The sequence below is a fragment of the Lotus japonicus genome, chromosome 1 (genome assembly GCF_012489685.1).
Source record: "Lotus japonicus ecotype B-129 chromosome 1, LjGifu_v1.2".
Lineage (NCBI taxonomy): Eukaryota > Viridiplantae > Streptophyta > Magnoliopsida > Fabales > Fabaceae > Lotus > Lotus japonicus.
In genome coordinates this window covers 74845113-74865306 of record NC_080041.1, presented here as the reverse complement: position 1 = coordinate 74865306, position 20194 = coordinate 74845113, and the positions used below count along the sequence as shown (strand labels likewise).

The 20194-nt window shown below is 36.8% G+C and overlaps 1 long non-coding RNA gene across 1 annotated transcript; it reads right to left on the bottom strand.

Moving 5' to 3' along the window:
• Positions 1-6051: 6051 nt before the first annotated feature.
• LOC130732042 (uncharacterized) lies at positions 6052-9165 on the bottom strand. Its single transcript, XR_009016927.1, has 3 exons — positions 9056-9165; positions 8315-8392; positions 6052-6870 (listed from the first exon to the last, which is right to left on the bottom strand). It is a non-coding gene; the product is annotated as an uncharacterized LOC130732042 (long non-coding RNA).
• Positions 9166-20194: the final 11029 nt, after the last annotated feature.

Sequence of the window (20194 nt, the reverse complement as noted above, 5' to 3'; positions counted from 1 at the left end):
GTTGTCTTATAAGATGTATATATAATTTTTTTCTCTTTTTTTTAGTATTAGCTAGATTTCTCACCATTGGCAGTTATGAGACTAATCATTTCGAAGTTCGGAAATTACATTTAGTTAGTAGGTCTTTCCTACAAAATCTCCAAATAGACAACTTAAAAATCGACTCTCAATTAAATGTTTAAAAAGTCAAATTATCTACAATCTGTGTATGAAGTTAGCTGACCTGTTGGTTTTATTTCAAGTGGTTCGTTACGTATGAAAGCATGGCCTTTATTTCCCACCTTAATTTTACCCTTAAATCACGGCGTAGAGCAGAAAAAGACACTAATTTAGGGTTTATCCAACCTTCAAATAAGTCCAACTTGGTGTGCAGTTGCGGTCTGCACCAACCGAGTAGAATTTAATGGCATTTGTTAACGTATGCTTCTACATTGTTAATGCTATTGCTATACCCCATTTTTACTTTCATTGAATGAACTATTCAAAGTTAATGGTTTCACTTTGTGAATGTTGAACTACATATATACCCTTTTATCTGTTCCACTTGGTTCTTCTTATTGTGTATGAGGAGGAAACTTTCAATGAATCTGTATGAAGAAGGATTTAATGCATCTAGTAAGTAACCGACATGAACTGAAGCAATCCACAGGAATCAAGAGCTCAAGTATTTTGGTTACACGTGTGGCACTAATCAAGTTAAGAAAGATTTAGAAAATCAACACTGCTAATCAAAACCTTGCAATGATAACCAGAGCTTAAAAAAGAGAGAGTACAACAAATTCTTTTTGTCCTTTTCTTTTGGCTGTCTAACCCACTCAATCTTTGCATATATTATTAGTCACTTCAGCTGACTAATACTTGAAAAGAATCCTATATATATTTTATTTCTCGGCTACTATGACAAATCATATTTTAATTAGCAAATTATACTAGTATATGTTATTGTTAAACATGTCATCAGGCACTAATTAATGTGACTGTCCGCAATCAAAGTAAAAGTTACCTTACCTACGCCCATTTGTACGGTGAAACAACCAAATCTGGTTGCCGCCCTCTAATACCACAAAACAAGAAAGATTAATTAAATTAAAATACTCATATGAAACAAATAATTCGTTTGGAAGTACTTATTTAAGTTGATCTTATAATATAATAGTTTGTGTATGTGTTCAGAAGAATTTATATAAATAGATTACTTATATAAACACACAATTATGTTCTCACCAAGACCCAGGGGTTCTAGATCTAGGGTTTGTGTATGTCATTTTCTTAATTGAAGAGAGAACCTAATTTATCATGAATGAGGTCTTATCTTTTATAGAGGGGTAATGACCCTAACCCTAAATCAATTGCATAATGGGTCTCTCGTGAGTCCCGACCCATAAATATCTATACACGGATAACTTCTCTCCGTTGGCATGAGTCCTAAGTCTCGCCTTATTTCCTACGAGTCCCCTTAGCTAGGGTGTCAGTATAGGGTACAATGCCTTGTCCAATCCACATGCTCACTAGATGTCGAAGTTGAGGCACGAGGATGGAGTGCGTCTTTACTTGCACTCGCTGGTCTCCCACTTCGTCAGCATAAGATGTGGCACCCTATTCAATCCACATGCTCACATGGCGTTGAATCCGATGCATGAGGATTAAGTGCATCTTTCCTTGCACTTGTTCTTCTTCCACATCATTAGCATAGGGCGTGGTGCCCTCAGTCTACATGCTCACAAGACGTCGAATCTAGTGAACCCGCCCTATACTACAAAATACAGGCTTCAACAACAAGGCTAGAAAAGGCATAAATTGCCATCATAGTGTGGAAAGCTTAAATTGCCAACATGACATGAAGAATACATGAATAACACAAGAAAAGCCAAAACACCTAAATATGAGGGTGTCGCCCTCTCATAAAACATCACCCTCTAGTCACCAGATATGGAACATACCCATCATGTTGTAAAGTCATCGTCGGCGGGCTATTAAGTGACCTGCCAGGTAGAATATCACTCCCCAAATAAGTGAGGAATTCCCAACCGGTTCACAAGTTTACAAGTGCACCAAGTTAGAAGCACGAAGGCAGAGTGTGCCCTTAACTCACCATATATAGTTATTCTTTCATATACTTTCCATGTTTCCATGCCTTATTACCTATTTTTAGCATTTATCAACTGTAAATATGATCATTAGTTCACAAAATTTAATTAATACCTTGCGCCACCCTCTTTTGGACAGGTACGTCACTCGAACTTCAAGTGCGGCACCACCTTTTGGGGCAGGCACCACAAGCTTGAGCATTTGTAACACGCTTTTATGGTGATTCCTTTGAAAGTAAAAGGGAAAAACATGAATTACCAAAGCATTCGCCCCATAACAACCATCTTCTCAATAGATTCCTAGCCGAGCGAGCCCTTTATAGAGTAACCCAAAAGGTCTAACATAGTCAAATACTTTGATGTTCGACCCGCCTTAAAATATCAAGCCAGGATATACTTGTCAACACGCGAGACACCTCTCTATTACCCAACTTCTCCTTTTAATAAATCTCTAACAAAAATGAAAACTGTTGGCCGCACTATAACTCAAATCATTCGCCTCATTATACTGCAACAACACTTCGCCAATTTATGCCAAACCTTATCCTATTGGAGAATCATTCAACTTAGTTCTCACTCAATCCTCATATCTTCATGTACTAAATTTCAACAACTGTAAATCACCATGGTCGATGTATGTGCTGATTTGCGTCTCCTCCAATATCAGGACGTGGCTCTACTTTTGTAGGGTTATTGTGAATTTTGTCACATCAAGGTCCCCGGTAGTTGCCTAAGTCTTTATTGTAATATATTGGTATGGTATGATCCTTCTAGGGTCGGCTTTGTAACATTGGAGGATTATGCTCACCTTAGTGTGTGTTGTGTGTACTATCGACTATCATATATATAACATCATATATCTTTTGTTTTCAAAAAAAAGAAACTGTAAATCACCATCCAATTACCAACAAATCATATTTCAACAGTCACAACAACTTAAAAACCTCAAGTTGTAAAATTAATTACATGGCGAATTCTTTATAACGAGTCAAGTTCCTTATTTAAGAAGAAACATAAAAATATTATGATGAGCTGACATGTCTACTTAATATATTTCTAAGACTGTTGTTGTGGAACAAGTCTTTTCACTTGATGTTTTATCAAGGCTTTGCAATGCTCGCGTCGCGCAGATGCGAGGAGTCTTTTAATTTCTCAAAAAATCTATCGCGCAGATGCCAAGGCAAGGTTTTATGCTTAGAAATAGCTATTAGGGTTTTCACACGTTGACGTGCCAGTCAACTTGCAAATAATTGCATTTGAAAAAACATTTGCATATATACTTTTCATTTACATACACTAAGACACCAACTAAAAACCACCAATACATAGGGATTATAGATCTAGGGTTTGTGCTAATCATTTTCTTAGATGAAGAGAGAACCTAATTTATTATGAATGAGGTCTTACCTTTTATAGAGGGGCAAAGACCCCTAACCCTAAATCTAGGGATGGCAACGGGTATGATCGGGCACGGGTTTTACAATTACCAAACTCAAACCCAAATCCCAGAACCCAAACCCAAACCCAAACACAAACCTTATGGACGATAAAATGAAATCCATGCCCAAATCCATTGGGTTTCGGATTTACCCGAAACCCAAACCCAAACCCATTAGTTACGTAGCAACTCAATCCAAAACTTACTTTCATATAAAAAAAAAGTGAAATTCATAGAAAGAAAAAAAAAATACTATTCATCATCCTCATCCATCACTAAAGTGAGACAACAATAGTTTAGAGTTTACTTTCTCAAACATACAAAAGTACAATTAATCATCAAACACTAAGAACAAAGTTTATAAATATATATATGTGTGAGGGTTTTTTTGTAATTTTATGTTTCAGGTATCTTTGGGTTCGGGTTTGGGCGGGTATGGGCACAGATTTAACTAATACCAAACCCAAACCCATAAATGGCTACAGTAACGGGCAAAACCCAAACCCAAATCCAGTCAACTCGGATTTTGCCCGTCAAATCGGATCGGGTTCGGGCGGGTACCCATGGGTTTGGGCAAAATTGTCATCCCTACCTAAATCTATTACACAATGGGCCTCTCATGAGTCTCGACCATAAATATCAATACAAGGATATTTCCTCTCGCCCAGACTTGAGTCCTAAGTCTCGCTCTATTTCAAATGAGTCTCCTTAGCTAGGGTGTCAACATAGGGCATGACATTTTATCCAGTATACATTCCCACAAGACGCCGAATTTGAGACACGAGGATGATGTACGTCTTTACTTGTATTTTGCGGCCTTATGAATCATCAACATAAGGGCGTAGCGCCCTATCCAGTCCAGATTACTATGTTTGTTTTTCTATAAAATAATGTCCCCAATGTACATTCACACACATTTTAAGGCATAAAAGCCTACTAAATCAACTAGATAGATTGGGTGAATGTGTTTTTATTTGTTTCAAGTTTTAACCAAACACACACTAAACAATTATACTCATCTATACCATATTTCAAGGTCATTTCAATAAGTTTCTCAAATTAATTTATAAATAAATAATTTTTTAAATAAAAGCTCGTTAGCAATGCATTAAACAGGAAAAATAGAGTCTACAAAGAAAGTGTGCTCAATACAAACAGGCGAATCACTCCATCACACATGTGAGGGAAAAACAGAAGCATGAGATGCAAGGGCATGAGCCACACTATAAATATTTAACTAAGTTGGTTACCGCACTCTAACTCATAGATATAACTTTTCAATAATTTTTGAAAAAAAAATGTAAGAATTTAGTGATTAAGTAGTAAGTATAACTGCTTTAATTTACTCAAGTTGGCTTCTCACAAAATCACTTTTCCTCCCAATATGAAAAATTAACCTGTTTTGAAACAAACCAAAACATGTTTCTTTCGGCCCTAGCTATTAATTTAAATTGATAATATGGGAATTGCAGCTAGCGAATAGAGACAAATGGTTGAGCAGTAAATCTAAGGCAAATTCTACTTGGAAAATGCCAAACGGACACGTGGTTGCGTTCAATCAAAGGATCAAACAAAGAGCATGTTAATTATGACATGACAAGGCGTTTAACTAATTAATGAAAGGACTTAGCTTGAAGAAATTTAAGCATATAGAATGAGGGTGGTTATGTTGATTTCTTTGTTTAATCAAACAAGCTTTCAATGACCCACCATGATTTGAAGATGCTACTATTTGTATTTATGCATATGGCAATTAATTAATTAGCAAAAAAGGTTTCAACGGTGCTCGTTGTAGAAATTAGAAAATGTATTTGGTCCTACCATGTTACTACCACATGCACGTCCCGCTCTTTGCGCCCAATTTTATTCAAACGTCATTTTCACAAAATTATAAAGAAAAAGAAAGTACGTAACTACGGAAATTAACAGCAAAATTAGGATAATGACTCATAAAATAAATAAATCTCTTTTACTCTAATAATATTAATATCAGTGACTGATGTGTATTTATTTTTTTATTATTTTCTTATATATTTATCAGAAATGCTTTACTAATAATATGTTCAATTTAGTAGTTTTTTCTTTTATTTGGTTACATTCATTAATTTATGTTTGTTGAAGTTAAACAATGTATGCTTAATTTTTGAGCTAACGTTGCTATTGAAGAAGATGGGGTATGATTAGACTGAGGTATGGTGCTTCGGTTATTTGCTTTACTAGAGTATACAAATCTAACTAATGTTTACAAAATCTTTATGATAAAGACGTGGTTGTAAATAAAATTGTTGAAAAATATGTAAGGGCTAGTGAGATAGTTGAAGTGTTTCGCAAGCAAGCGTGGTAAGATTAGTTGTCGGGGTAGTAAGTCGAGTCAACGTGAACAACTGATCTTTCACGGTGAAGCGTGTAACACCCCGATTTCGGTGGCGTCACTTTAGTAACCAAAAGAAATACTTAAGCGGAAAAACGTGAATATTTTTTTTTTCGATATTTGTTTTAAGTAAATAAAGACTCGACTAAATAAAAACTCAACGACAAAAGGTAGACAAGACTAATGTACAGATATATGTACAATCCCCATAGCTAGTGGCAAAACCACGTCACGAGTAACCTCTAGTGACGGGTAACTAACCGAAAGTAGTGCCCGTGGGCAAATACGTACAAACCGGAACAAAAGGACAAGAGTTTCAAATACAGTCCTCCCTACAACAGTAGGTCAGCCAACAAAAACCTCCTAAACCGACCAACCCTCTGTAATTCCCGTAAAGAGAACCACAAGAAAAGCTAAAGGTCAGGGACCTACCCTGCCCAAAAAGAAAGGCTGAACATCAGAGCCAAGACGCTACTCCTACACTAATCCCAACTAGAGGAGCACATCACCGCACTCCCAACTATGCATCCTCAAGATCGTCGTCTGAATCTGAATCCAAGACGACTATGTCGATGACTGCATCGGTCTCCACAGCTGGTCGCGCGGGTTCTGCACCCGATCCCAAGTCAACAGCAGCCGCGACAGTGGGTGAACTAGTGCCTGAAGAAGTCCCTCCCGAGGGCACCTCCTCCGAGGGGTCCTCGTCGTCCGAAGGCGACGATGGTGGTGGTACTCCCAGTCCAGGTCCGCAGTGTACACCCGGTGGCAAGTTGAAGCTGACAGTGTAGCGCCTCCAAACTCCGTGCGTCAGGCTTGGCATCCGGTCAACGAGATCCTCCATTATTCGCCCTGAATAGATAGCTCGGTGGCCGGCGGGGTCGACCACCCATGAGCCCGGGGTGTCTTGGTCCAACATCTCAAACCTGGTCCCCCCTCGAAGGGACGACCGTCTCGTACCGGTCTGCCATGGACATCTGACAATAAAGGGCATACATAGCCCCCCAATCACAGGTAGCACGCGCGAGGGTCAACTCAAAGAATTACATAATAGTACATTAAATAGGTAAAGATAAATAGTAATAGCCACTTAGGCTTATAAGTTTAGGGATAACATCCTAGGGTTGCATATTTCACAATGAATATAAAAGATGATAATAACAAATAGCATGCATCAAATAGGATTAACAAGTATCAATCACACTCAGCAACTAAGTCAGTATGAATGCTGCATGAAATGCAATGCTGGTTGACAAGATGCATTCCGGAAGAAGGATGGACACCATCGAGTCAGCCCTAACACCGGCCATAGTGGGACCATTCCGCTCGGGCGTCTCTTACACCACACAAAAGTAGTCAGATCAGCAGTGAACCCGTAGGTCTGCCATTCCGTCTGCTACCAAGGACCACCGTAGTGTCCTAAATATGGAAATCCGGGTCTTATGACCATTTTGGAATCCACCGAAGTCCGGTATCACGCCGTGTATTAACCTCAAAATGAGTGCATGGATGCAAAGTGATTAGCCAAACAACGTCTCCGACCTCACTCGACACGTCGCCACGTGTTCTAAATAACCTAATGTCTCTAAAAGAATACCCTAAGGTAAATGTCGATTCTGCGACAAAATGAATTAATCAAAAGAAGAAGAATGTACTTTGGAAACTCATGGTTCCCGGCTAAACTTTAGATAGCCAATCAATAAACTGCTCATCGAGCGAAAGAGTACGAATGTACTTGGAAACTTATAGTTCCCGGCTAAACTTTAGATAGCCAAACAATAAACTGCTCATCGAGCGAAAGAGTATAAGCATACTTGGAAACTTGTAAGTTTCCTCAAGACTTGGACTCGACGACACTTCTCATTTTTTTTCAAAACTAATATTCTAGCTCTAAGCTCTTATCTAAGGTTGTTATCATTGTTCAAGGGTTTTAGAGATTAATTAGTGTCTTATGAATTTTCCTTGAGAAAATAGGTTTCATTTAGTCTTATAATACTTCCTATGAGTTTTCAGGGATCCCATAATCCCAAATAATTTCTGAGAAGGTCTCGATCCATTAAAATATAACAAGGCCCGAACTCCGTTCGTCCTTTCAAATTCTCTCAAAAATCTCATAAAAATTCGGCATGACCTGCCCGTTATCCTCACTCCTCAGTATCACAGATATAAGTGGAATCACCTAAATAAATCAGCTCAATCAATAAGCATAAACAGCATATTCCAACACATCCTAGATTAACCATTTAGCACATAACATGTGAATCATTTAGCACACAATATCATGGCATCCAGTACTCAACAAGATCGGCCGAAGCCTCAGAAAACATTTCAGGCATTTAGCAATTAAGTGCATAACACATAAATCAAGTCGAATTCGTCGACACCTAAATCATTATCTAGTATTCAGTGAGATGCCCTCACCTGTTGATTTTCCAGCTCGCTCCTTGAACTTTCCTTCACGATCTTCCTCCTCAAGTCCTCCGAATTCCTCGAACGAACCTTAAAGCAATTTCACAGAAATCAATTACAATGAGTCAGAAACTCAGCAAACAATCAGTACTAGGGGTACACGGAACACTACAAACTCCGTGGTACGACAATCTAACGCGTTAAGACAAGTGTTCGAAAAAGTCGGATTTCCTCCCCCCTTGAGGGTGCTCTCGGCCACTTCCCTTAATTGTGTGTGTCGATTTTTCTTCGATCAAACTTGGTTCCTAGGTTATCATTTGTTGTAACTAAGGCGAATCTAAACTCGGAAAAATTTTCGGATCGAAAACTGAAGCAGGGGTATTTTGGTCAGAGTTTTAGCTCGGAAAATCAAAAATCGGAATTTTGAAAAACTAATCCGATAGAAATGTTACTAACGACGTTTATGACAACTAATCTTATTGACTCTAAGCTAAGTCGAGAGTTCTAAGCTAAAAGATTGAGACTTTGCCCCAAAAATGGGTATTTGAGGTAAAAATTGATTCCGGCGGAATTCCGGCGACATTACGGAAAAACTAATCCGACAGAAGTGCTCTTGGGCACATAGGGAAGATGTTTAGACAGAGAAATCAAGCTATTTGGACAATTTCACAAAAAGCTCCAAACTTTGAGCTCAAAAAAGTCTAGAGAAAATTGACGGAAATGACGATCGAAAGTGAGGAATAGTAACTATACCTCGTAGTCTTCGATTAGCAACGAACTGTGAAGAAAACAGGCAAGAATCGGAGAAAATATTTTTCCTCTCCTCTCCTCCTTGTGCTCGCGGGTTTGGGGCTGAATGGGTGAAGAACTTTGCAAAATTTTCATTTTCTAGCTACAACCTATATATAGTGAAGGAAAAGGAAGATATTTTGCAAAGTTTAGATAACGATGACTTGGTGGAGGGATAAGGATGGATAGATATTTTTTTTTTTGAGAAGATATTTTGTAAAGATATTTTGTAAACCGGTACAGATTAGTTTAGATATCGGAGGATTTAACTCATAGAGTTAAGATAAAAATATAAGAGTGATTCCGATATTTTCCTGCTCATTCCTCTGTGAATTCTAAGATAGGTTTTGGCGACAGAATTCCAAAACTCAAAAGAGATCTTCTTGGAATTAAGGTAAACAATCAAAAGTCGGTATAAATCTATTTTACCCGAAAAGTTACTTTTTGCAGTGAATGTCGGATGAGCAAACTTCCTTCTGAAGAAAGATTGAAAACATCAAGAGAAATGGGTGTACGCGTGTGGAATCTTCATTTGAAGCTCCGAATAGAAAAAGTCTTCATCGTGGTTGATTTTAGGTTTCTTGAACTATCAGGGTTTTAGTTTCGGAAAACTTCCGATGATTGGAATCGGACGTTCGTACATCCTAGAGTTTCGCCTTAAAACGATTGTTATAAAAAGGAATAAGAGAAAGTCTTATATTCCTCTTGAAGATTTTTGGAATTATTCCTATAGTGTTCCAAGGGTGGAACTTAGTCTTTTCCTAAGGTTCTTGTCCTAGGTTTAAGCGAATCGATCGTGCTATACCTTTTATCGATTTTGATACAATCCTTAGACTTTTCCTGAACTTTCCCCTTCATAAATTTATTTCATCCGATAAACTCTTGTTCAGGTTTTTCCTTCGCGATACATCAAGCCTAATCGTAAATGGAAATCTCTTCCACTTATTCTAAGCTTAAAAACTTGGGTCTTACAAAGCAGCTAAATTTGAACTTGGACAAGATTTGGGCAAAGGGGCTTCAGCATACGATGAAGATACTTTGCAATGTTTTAGAAGCCCACATGTGCTAAAGACGCCCGGCCAGTGATTCATCCCTTTAATGTAGGGAAAACAATTATCGTTTAAAGAACTAGCCGATATAAAAAAGTTCGGCTTAAACCAAAGCTTCTAAGCTAGTCAGGGGAAGCAACTTCAACATTCCTACAATTGTAATTACTAGAAAACGTGGTTAGTGGCAGGTGTTGTTAACTGTCATAGGTTAGCGAATTTTCCTCTATAAATACTTGTCGATGTTGGGCGCGCCCTTCAATTCATTTGGTATCAGCAATGGTCATTTTAGTGCTAATGCTAAATGACTTGGTGAAATTCTAATCCAGAAGCGTTGAATCAACTTCTCTACATACCCCTTCTTCCGACTTGCCAACATGACAACTGCTATATATGCGGCTTGGATTCTTTAAGCTGGTGTAGAAATTTTTCGGCACCAACCCTTAGCGATATTTGAACTACACATGCTTTGCAGGCATCGAAGTCGCTTAACCAATCGTGACCTACAAAATTATTCCTTCAGCTTCAGATGACTCTCCTTTGGCTTTCAATAACTAAGCCTTCTCCTTTCCCCGGACATCCAATGTTTATAAGTTTTGCTTCCGACATCCTGGATGCGACAAAGGTGATTTTTTCCACCAACATCATTGATGCATAGTAATGGAACTCACATTTAATTTGTATAGAAGGATGGTGTAAATAATTTAATTATTTTCTATATATAGTTATAAGAGAAAAATAAACCGTCCCCAATTGATAGCTCAAGTGGTAAGAACTAGGAGATATATGAGTTGGGAGAAGAAGGTCTAGAGTCATTAATGCATGTAGGGTGAAATCTATCTTTTCGATGTAAAAAAAAAAAAGCAAAAACTATACTAGAGCATCCAGGGCTCCAGGCATAACGCCTTAATAACAAAAGAAGTAGAAGTTTCCAAATAATTTAAAATTTGATTGGCCGTCTATTAAAATTTATTTATTATCATGAGTGTGTAGTTATTAAACTCTTGTAAATATATTTTCCAAGTTGTAAAAATAACTTGTAAATTTATAAAATGTGAAGTGGAGACATCTTGGGAATTACTTTTAAAATATTGATTAATACTAAGGAAAAAAAATCAGCCACAATGGAGATCAGCTACTGTTTTACTGTTTTAGGGTATAAAATCTTTTGGTTCTATTGTGGACAAAATTTTGATTAGGACACAAACATCCATTTTTAAATCACCGTAAGAACATCTATCCTTGAAGCCTGCAAATTTGTCTTTATCTGGGTTGAAATAATTAGAGGAGAATTTCATGAATTAATCACCTCCGTGAATTGCTTTTCCTTTAACAATTTTATCAATGAGGGGGAGTTTCCATAGAAATATAAAAAACAAAAGATAGAAGAGCCAATGTGATTAGGGTGTACCGATTTTGGTGCCACAAAGTCAAGATTTATGACTTCACCACAAACTAGAATAGCAGCATTTAAAGGGGATTTCAAAATTTTGTGTCGGTTTTTGATAGAGAACCAGAAAACTCGTGTCCAAAAAGAAAAAGACCAAAAGGGAAAACCAGTGTTATTAAACTCGGCCCGGTGATCGACTCGGTCAGGGCACTGGGTCAATGGGTCACTGGTTCAACCGGTGAGTCAAAGGTTCAACCGCTTAACTCGGTTTATGTTAAAAATTAAAAATCCATAATAAAGTAGCAGCATATATTAATAACAATAAAATATTTATGATGATATATATTACAAATTTAATATATATTATTTAGTAAAATACATAATTAATTTTTTACGGTATATACATAATTAATCTAAGAGTGATATATTTTTTAACTAAATTAATTGGTTGGCACCAAGAACCACATCTGCCGCAAAAAAAGGCTTACAGCCCAATACTGTAGTCCAATGCCTATTAAGAAGAGATAACATTGAACATAATATAGTAACAAGAAACAACGTTAAAAGAGCAAGCATGTAACAAAAAAAAAAGCGTTAAAATAGCAAGCAGAGCCCATACCCATCATTTAATATATAAGACTCAGTGCAACCCTAATTGATAGTGCACAGCCGCAATATGAGAGAGATAAGGTTTCTTGGTTTCGAAATTACTTCCCAATGTCATACAGAGAGCAATTTCCTTTGAAGCAATCAACCAGTATTTTCTTTTCCAATGTCATACAAAGAGCAACTTCACGCCATCTCTCCTATCTGATACTTTTTTTTTTCTTCTTCTTCTTCTTCTTCTCTTTCTATTTCATTTGAATCCATCAATCAGTATTTTCCTTTCTTAAGAAGGGATTGAAGAAAAGAAAGAGTAGGAGTGAGGAAATTTAGATCCCGTTCTCCACTCAACAGTGAAGAAAACCAGTGTCAGCCTCCATAAAAAAACTCTGTTTTTTCCTTCCTCCAAAACGGATTTGACATTTAATTTAAAAAAAAAAGATTGACATCCGGTTGAACCGAGTCAGGCCGAGTCACCGGGTTTTTTACTAAACCGGCCGAGTTAAAACGGTTCGTACCGAGTCAGATGCATGGCCGATCCGATGTGTGGCTCGAACCGGCCAGGGGTCCGGTTCACGGTCGAACCGGTCGGACCGGCCGGTCCGAGCCGAGTTTTATAACTCTGGGGAAAACAATTAAGCCCCTTGCCTATGCTTTTATGACCATACAACATTCCAAATTTTTCTTGAAATTGGTTCTATATACTCCCTCCGTTCCTATATAACTGATACTTTAAGGTTGTGGCACAAATATTAAGAAGTATCAATTAATATTCTTGTTTTACTAAAATTACTATTTAACTTCCTATTATATCCTCTATCTCTCTTATCAATTCTAACTTTTCAATTTTCCTACCAACAATAAATGAAGGGCACAATTGATAAAGTAGCATTAATGTTCTCTTGAAATTGTAAAAGTATCAGTTAAATAGAAACAAAAAAAAAGAACCAAATTAGTATCAGTTATTTAGGAACGGAAGGAGTATATTCAAAAGAGGGGGGACGATAATACTGACAATGCTGAAATTAAAATGGATAGAATGATTATGGTTAGTGCTCTAGAAATGAGATCCACATAAAAATGTATATGTGGAATAAATGTACATTCACATATATAGGGACCATATGAAGCCATCCACTAAGGGTTGTCCCCTCCTAAAGCCACTTGGGCAACATGGAAGCAAAACTGAGAACATGGAATGAACTTGAACCATAAACAAACACTGTTTCAGGTCACTTTCCAGTGGTAGTTACCTGCAATGGTCATACCCATATGTGGAATGCACATAAATTGCTTCAAAGAGGAAGTTTCTTGCATTGTTTAAACTGCAAATTCAAACCCTACCATGTGCATATGTAAATGAGTTGTTGTATCCTAGTAGGCTAGGCTATCCATTACGTTGCAATTTGTTACGAATCCATCGAAATTACCTGTCCCGCGGGGTAATTAATCTATTTATACGTTGATGTGAAAGTTCTAGGGTTGTTATTTACTCCTATTTATTTATGTTAGAGTTTAATGGATATGCACTGACAGTGTAAAATAGTTTTACACAGTCATCCAACCAAAGCATGTCACATAGGAGAGATAATTACATTTGACTTTAATTTTAATTAAAAGAATAAGATATTTTCTGATTTGGCGGAATTCAATTGGATGTCTGTGTAAAACTATTTTACACTGTCAGTGTATATCCATTAAACTCTTTATGTTAAGTTGTAGTAAACATTTATGTTATGAGTGAGGGTGGAAAAATGTTTTATAGGTTCACTCAATTTTTTTGTTGTTGTTAATGTACCAAACAAACTCAATATTTTTTTTTTACAAGAGGAAGGCATAAGGTCACTCAATTAGAAGTTATATTAAGTTGTCATGGTATAATTAAAATTGTAAAAAATATTTAAAATGAAAAATAAAGAGATATGATTGAATGCATGTGTAATATTTTTTATGTTATTTGTGTATATAAATTAAATTCTTATGTTACTAGTCATATTTATATATTTTCACAAAAGTTTAAAATTAATTTATACACCGTGAGTTAAAAAAATATTGCACGACATTTAATAGTTTTATGACCTATCCTTTTTTTTTTTTGTCTTTGACAAATATCACAATTTATTCAGAAAATGATTGCATATCCCTTCTTATCATTTTTTTTGTCATAGCCAAAATACCCCCACAACTGATAGGCCATTAGATTAATTCTACGCCCACAGTCAGCTCACTAATTAAGTGGTAGGGGCTAGCCAAGGGGTTTCTCTATTATTTTTCTTTCAATTTAATTAAATTTGATATGACAAAAAAATTTGAATGTCATTGTGTAGTTAAGTTTTACATTTACTAAATTCTTGAGTTAAATATATTTTTAGTCTTAGTAAAATATGGGTGAAACAGTTCTTCCTTGAAAAAAAGAATTGCATCTCACCATGACCTTCTCCTGAATTCTCAAATCTTCTTTCGCTTCACCCCTGTAAGGGCGCCGTAGAGAACCCATTGCTACCATTGCTATGTCACTGTGCTATAGGAGGCTTCGAGGAAGTCGGAATAGAAGACCACTCATCTTAGGGTAGGCTTATTGCTTATATCCTTAATTAGCAGTTGTCTGCTTCGCACTTGGCTACCCAGTGTTTACTTTGGACACGATAACTGGCACACAAAAGGTGCGTTATTTGGTCCCTCTAAGAATTTACAAAGTTTTTAGTCCCCCAACATTAATCAAATATGTAAAGTTAGTCTCTGTGGTTCATTTTGTGGTGTTTTTTTTTTGTATTAGTAGCAGTTTTTTACAAAGTTGAGGACTAAAAGATATGAATTTTTTTTATAGACACTAATGCTAGTTGACCCTTATTTTGCAAGGACTAAAAAAATTTAACCCTAAATTATTTATAATAATATATAAACTTAGGGTATGAGATATGAAGTTATGGAATTCTAAGTTTTTAAACCTCTCTCTTACTAGACAAATTTTGATGATTGTATTCTTTGGTTAATTCTCTTTTGAACTCTGTTTCAACTTCTCTCAGTCTTAAATTTTACATCTATTATCTTTTTAATCCTTCTTGCTGAGTTATTCAATGATTTCATAGAAATGATAGCAACATAATTTCCTCTATTTTATTTTTAAATTTTTAGAATTGAAACATCTAAATTATTGAAGACAATAAGTTTATATAATTAGTGGAATCCAATAGCAAAGATTATGTCGAATTCAACAAGTTATGTGCAATCAAAATATTTTTTTCTTCTAAAGTACACGTGTATCACTACAAGCGCATGAAGTCTTAATCTCGATTATGAGTTTAGTTATTTTGTAAATAAATTTGAAGTCTTTAAATGGCCCAATGATAAAGGCTTTATCATAATTTCTAGAATCTAATGATACGTGAGCAAATCTTAATCTTAATAATGGTGTCGTTCATAGTGCATTTGATTTTCTAAAAGATAAAGGACTAAAAAGACCAACACAACTCGTCACATTTGATAGATAGTTAAAGATCATTAACCTTTGATTGTTTATTTATTCTTTGTGGAGAAGTTTTTTCAGCTTTGATTGAACGAGCTATGTTGTCATCTAAGATTAGTGGTATTAAAATTAGTTGGCACGCGCCTGTTATTTATCATTTGCTTTTTACATATGACAGTGTCTTGTTTGCACGAGCGACGGTAGAGGAGGCCCAATGTTTGAAAAACATTCTTGGGACTTATGAGCGTGCCTCTGGCCAGATGATAAACTTTGACAAGTCAATGCTTTCTGTGAGCCGAAATGTGGCTAATAATCTCTTTCATGAGCTTGAACAGCTATTGGGAGTAAAGGCGGTGGAAATCTATGACAGATATTTGGGTTTTCCGACTATCATTGGTAAGTCAAAAACCCAAATTTTCAATTTTGTCAAAGATAGAGTCTGGAAAAAGCTTAAAGGTTGGAAAGAAAAAATCCTTTCGAGAGCTGGGCGTGAGGTTCTGATTAAGTCAGTAGCCCAGGCTATTCCCTGCTATGTTATGTCGTGCTTTATTTTACCTAATGCTATTTGTGCAGATATTGACAGTATGATAGCTCGATTCTATTGGGGTGGGGATCCTACCTAATGCTATTTCGAGAGTTGGGCGTGAGGTTCTGATTAAGTCAGTAGCCTAGGCTATTCCTGCTATGTTATGTCGTGCTTTATTTTACCTAATGCTATTTGTGCAGATATTGACAGTATGATAGCTCAATTCTATTGGGGTGGGGATCCTACTAAGCGTGGCCTGCATTGGACAAAGTGGGAAAACTTGAGCAAAAGTAAAGCAGAGGGAGGCCTAGGCTTCCGAGATTTCAAATCTTTTAATATGACCTTAGTGGCAAAAAATTGGTGGCGTATCTATACTCGCCCAGAGAGCTTGGTTGCTAGAGTATAAAAAGGAGTTTATTTTAATACCTGCTCCATGTGTGAGGCTAAAAAAGGTTATCGTCCAAGCTATGCATGGACGAGTATCCTGAAAACGGCTTGGATGTTTGAGCGAGGAGGGATTTGGAGGATAGGTGATGGGTCCACGGTTAACATATGGACGAACAATTGGGTACCGGGAGAAGCTACCCTTATTTGCCGCCAAGATTTGGTTGACGAGTTTAATTTAATTTATGTGTCATCCATCTCTTATTGACCCTGCCAGCAATTGTTGGAAGCAAGACTTGATTGAGATGGTCTTTAACCCAAGTTTCGCGGCTAGAATCTTATCAATTCCTCTAGGGATGCATGGGGGCATGGATGCTTTATGTTGGCTTGACTCCACTAATGGACAGTACACGTCCAAGGGAGGCTATAATTTCATGCGGCAGTTGATTGCTAGAGACCAAGCGACGTCCTCGTCTTCGTCCAGTATGGAGCCTCGGTTTTGGAAGGATTTCTGGGCAACTAGAGCCTTGCCCCGATGCAAAGAGACTTGTTGGCGTGCGATTTCTAGGTACTTGCCGCTGAACAAGCGTTTATTTCATCGTCGTGTCGACGTTGATCCCAGGTGCAACTTCTGTGCTTCAGCGATGGAGCATGAGGATCATCTCTTTTTGCTTTGCCCAACAGCGAAGAGAGTGTGGTTCGCGTCTCAGATTGGTGTGAGGGGGGACTCCTTTCCGTCGTTCCGAGAGTTTTGGAGGGTCGTGATTCAACTTGGTGACGACGAGGTTGTTGCCATGGCATAGTTGATTGTCTACGCTCTTTGGGAAGCACAGAATCAGAAATGCTTTCAGCAGCGTGAGGTGGTCACAGAAGCTGTCCTTGGACGTGCGCGTGGTTTCATGGAGGAGGTCCAGGTCCGCGACCAAGCTAGTGCACCAGCGGTGGCTTTCCCTGCGCGTTGGAGGAGACCTGGTCCAGGTATTATAAAATGCAATTTTGATGCATCTTTCCTTGTTGATGGTCCAGCTGGGATGGGCATGGTGGCGAGGAATAGCGAGGGAGAAGTTATGGCAGCAGCTTGCACCTATCCTCTCTCTATTATTTCTCCCTTGTTGGCAGAGGCCGTGAACATGAGGTGGACTATGCAATTGGCTATTGATTTAGGATTTCGCCGGATCTTACTGGACACTGATTGTCTACAACTTTTCAAGGCTTGGAAAGCGAAGGAGGCCGGCAGATCATATCATAGTTCTATTATTTCAGATTGTCGTTTATTAGTTTCTGCTTTTGATTATGTTAATCTTAGTTTTGTTAGACGTACGGGTAACACTGTTGCGGACTTTTTAGCTAGGAACGCTGCAACCTATGCTGGTTTTGTATGGGTTGAAGAGGTTCCTGATGCCGTTCTTCCTTTAGTTATTTCTGATGTAACTCTTCAGGAGCCAATTGACATTTAATAGAATTGCAGTTTACTTTCAAAAAAAAATCATTAAGCGTGTTGATAATGTTTCAATCATTGGTTATGTACATATATCTTTTACTGCGGGAAAAAAACTCCTATAGTCCCTATATTTCGAGATAAATTATTTTACAACTTTACCTGGTGATTATCATTAGTGCAAAAAAATGGACTAAAGAAAATTATTTATTCCATATTTGATTTTTAAAAAGGTGGAGACAAAAAAAAAAGGTGAAATTAGACAAAAGTTTTTAAAACTTGTTAATTACTAAGTAAATGATGGGACAACTATTTGTTCTAATGATAACATCATTCCAAAGTCAAACATACTTAACATTTTCTTTGTATCTTCAATAGCCATTTTCTCTAAGCCTCCTCCTTTCCAAATCTTCTCCATTATACGTTCTTCCTCTCATTTACCTTAGAATTGTTTGTGTTATGTATCAATTACCAAATAATAGACAAAACAAAAAGTTATGTTATCACTCTGCCACTTGTTATGTCAAGTCAAGGTGCAAGGGCTAGCTAACTACTTTGGGTTATACTTGTTGTTCAAGAGCTCCGTTAGGTAGAGGTTGTTAGTTTGCTGGGGAGTTGATGTTAGGTGTGAAGTAGGGAAACGATCTTCATCACCCACAAATAAATCAATAAAAAGATGCATCATTTATGATTTATCCTGATTGGGATGCTAGTGAACTTGACGTAATACTTACTGTGAACAATGACAGTCCAGGTCAGTGATTAACTTTGTGAATTGTCAAAACTCAGTTAATTACTGGACAACCTTTGTCCTGTTAATTCTTTAGGAATTTTAGTAAGGAGACCAAGAGAGCTGAAGTTAATTCTGAATTTTAGCTTTAAACAATGGAACTAACCATAACCTGCAGTTCTAAAACAAACTTACCGGTGCTCATCTGTCACTTAGGACTCCCCATTATACTTTTTGCCAATGTATGAGAAAGCTACTCCATCTTTACTTCACTCTTACCGTATATTTGATGCCTATAAATGATTACTAAAGTAATGGAGCCACTGTAAAGAGTTATAACTATTACTTTAAAAATCAAAAGTTAAGATATATATATATATATATATATATGCATGTGTGTATGAGATATATCATACGAGAAAAAATTTAGTGTGAGAGTGAGAAGCATAAATCTTAATCATTATATTTAATCATGAATAATTAAAATTAAAAACAAAGTCATGTAACTTTTTTCACATGGCATTTTTAATGGTGATAGTATAGTCATGTATGGTCAACATTTATCGTTTTAGCTCTCACGCGACAGTCTAGATACGTTCTCATGTATATATAGCGGTCAATCAGGAATCATTGTATATTTTCCACAAATCATCCTTTTTGCTACAAAATACAATTAAATAGATAATAGATAATACTAGTCTAAAATCATTGATAGAAGTTATTATTCAACTTGTCAACAAAAACATATCATGCATATTTATTTCTGTCCTTGTTCTGTTGATGTGCTTTTGGCTTTTGAATAAAATCTAGCCCTATGAAATGCAACTTTCCTGCAATCTTATCGGCAAATGTAACACACAGAATGCCTGAGAATGTGGATATTAAAATGAAAAAGGAATGAAAAAGACAATCTATTAAAGATAAAAGAAGGGACCATGACCATAACAGTGCCTGCATTTATTTCCCGCCCAACACATTAGACCAACTAACTAGTAAGATATGTGGACATTTGAAGCGCTCATTCAAATGGCCTATTTAAAAACTGACAGGAGAGTTAAACAACAAAACATGTCTACCTCTCATACTCACAAACAAAAACATGATGGTCCATCCATGGCATACCATGTCCACCCATATGTATCAACTGCTCCAACTGAAATTAATGGCACATGGTTTTTTGTGCAATGAGGAAGGAAATGAGAACAGACACAAGCACCTGCTAGTCTTTGCTTAAGTTCAAAATGGTTTACTCAAGAGACTGACAAATGTTACTGAATATAATGTGCAGTTAACTACATTCTCACCAAGTAAAAAAATAATATGCAAAGAGGACCACTGGACCAGAATGGATCATATACCTTGAAAAAGCCTCTCACAAATTTTGATCTTCATAAGTCATACAAAATGATTAAAGAAAAAAAAAACTCCAAAACAAACCACAAATTTATCAGATTTATAGCATTTTCAACTTATTTTTAGTTAACTAATTACTTCTTCCAAAACTGTAAAATGAAGTATTA